Raw genomic sequence first — 2,841 nt, 5'->3', positions numbered from 1 at the left:
CCGTTTGTCTCGGCGCCTTTAGCAGTGTGATGGGCAAATAATGAGCTGCACAAATATGTTTTCTTGCTCCATGGGGCGTGTTCCTGTCATTAATGTACTTAAAAATTGTTCTGCAATTTTGTCTTAAAAATTGCCTTGCGACGTGATTCTGCTAGTCCGGGCTATGAGGTCTGGGGTGGTGCAGGCCATGACGTTTGCCGCCCCGGGAAGGTGGGATCGAACGAAGGATGACATAAATGGTGTGACTGAATCCGTTCCGTTCTCTGATGAATGCATTCAACACTGAGTGAATGGTAGAAATGCCACTGCTACCGTTCCACACACAATTAAGCTTTTTAAAAAAGGAAAACTGGGTTTGGTTATGGGTCATAACATCTGTTTGAGGGGATTTCTAAATATTGAGATTTTAAGCATAGCCCTCTCCTAGTCAAAAGCATTGTAGTAGCAGTCTGATAACGAAGGTCAAACAGACTCCAGGTGCACTTGACTTCCCGTTTAATGTCAGAATATGTGTCATATTACAAAACAGTAAGTTTCATGTTACCTGGAGTCTGCAAGGCCTCCATTGAGAATTCTGAGGAAAATACAATCTTTGAACAATCTACCCAACAATACTATACTAGACACTATGGATGTGGGATTCCTGTACACCAGCATCCCATACAATGATGGTTTACAAGCTATAAGGAACACCGTTTCAGATAAAATCACAATGGACTTTGCTACCAAACTCTGCCATTTTGTCCTCCCTCACAACCACTTCAAATTTGGAGATGACCTGTTCCTCCAGATCAGTGGCACAGCTATGGACACCCGCATGGCCCCACAGCATGCCAACATCTTCATGGCAGATTTGGAACAACGCTTCCTAAACTCCTACCCACTCAAACCTCTCCTGTACCTGCAATACATTGACGATATTCTTATTATCTGGACACATGGTTAGCAGACCCTAGACACCTTCCACCAGACATTCAATGACTTTCACTCCGCCATCAACCTAACAATGAACCAATCTATGCAAGAAATACATTTTCTGGACACCACTATAAAAATACAGGATGGGCACATAGACACCACCTTATACTGAAAACCAACTGACCGGCAAACATCTACATGCTTCCAGCTACCATCCCAAACCTACCAATCAATTGTATATAGCCAGGCTCTATGTTACAGCCGCATCTGTTCCAACTCTACAGAAAGGGATTCTCACCTAAGAGATCTACAGCAAACCTTTTTGGAACTAAAATATCCACCTGATGAAGTTAAACAACAGATCAACAAAGCCAGACTGATACCCAGAGAGAACTTGCTGCAAGACAGACCCAAAAGAGAAAATAACAGAACACCACTAGTAATCACATATAGCTCCCAAGTTAAAACAGTTCAGCGCATCATCAGACATTTACAACCTCTCCTAGACAATGACAGTTCTCTTTCTCAAGCTCCGGGAGGAAGACCTTTCATCGCCTACAGACAGCCACCCAATCTTAAACAACTTCTCGCCCACAATAATACAACAACCAGACTTAACATGGACACTGGTACCAGAGCCTGCAATAAACCCAGATGCCAACTTTGCTGCCATATACACCCAGACAACACCCATCACTGGCCCCAACAACATCAAGGGCTATTTAACTGCTCATCTTCTAACACGGTGTATGCCATCAAATGCCAGCAGTGCCCTTCAGCAAAGATGTTTGGCTCTTAGCTGGGGCTATATGCTACATTTGGCTCTTAGCTGGGGCTATATGCCATGACACCATAGCCTGTATTGGGCTTCATCTTTTAGCAGGATCTGTCCTTTCTATGCTACTGCAGGACAGTGTCAGAAACTCAGGTATATAAGCTAGGTGCCAGATGGCTCCTTAAACCAGGGTTGCAGCCGCCAAAACGGAAGGCCTAGTTGCCATTTGGGGGCCAGACGGCTCAAAAGTCGTATTTTCAATACTTTTTGGTTCCTGAAATGGGTTCTGATTGTGCAGACAAAACATAACGGACAAAATGCTACAGGGTTCGTTGCTAGTGTGCGAAAACAAGTCAAGATCCAAGGATCCCCAGGCATGGACCTCCAGATGGTGGAGATGTCAGGGGCATCCTGGCAGCTGGACATCTTCACTTGGTCGCAAGCGGCCAATGCCCAAGGGCAAAATGCACCTGGGAAATTTTGAATGCTGCTGTAGGATGGATGCTCGTAAGTCAGTGTTTTTGATGTATTTTAAATGTTTGCATCATGTCCTGCTTTTATCACTGTAAGCCTCTTTGAGACATTTTATATAGTAAGCCCATGTTAAGTGGTCCGTCCCTTCCTTCCGCAGGGCCTGTAAGACAGAGCTATTCTGCCTGGCTTTCCATTTGAACTTAGCCTGATCTTTTATTCCCCTTCCTTCCCTCCCCCTTCCCTTTTTATGAAGATTACCCGCTCTGGCATCCCACAGCTAATTCTCCCCTGGTCTCCTTGCTGGCCCAAATAGGACTAATTTAGCCAGCTAGCCCTGGTGATCATCTAATGTTTGTTGGATGGATTTTCCCCCTAAATTGATTTTTGAATTCTGACTTTATTGTTATTCACGTTTTATACTGTATGTTATGCTTTTTTTTGTTGCATCAATTAAGTGTTTTAAATTTGTTGTTAGCCGCCCTGAGCCCGGTTTTCTGAACTGGGAAGGGCGGGGTATAAATAAAAATTTATTATATTTACAGTGGTACCTCGGGTTAAGTACTTAATTTGTTCTGGAGGTCTGTACTTAACCTGAAACTGTTCTTAACCTGAAGCACCACTTTAGCTAATGGGGCCTCCTGCTGCCGCCGCGCCACCGGAGCTTCTGTTCTCAT

Source organism: Podarcis pityusensis, assembly GCF_964106645.2.
Source record: "Podarcis pityusensis genome assembly, chromosome: 17".
NCBI classification, from domain to species: Eukaryota; Metazoa; Chordata; class Lepidosauria; order Squamata; family Lacertidae; genus Podarcis; species Podarcis pityusensis.
Note: the sequence above shows the minus strand (reverse complement) of the source record.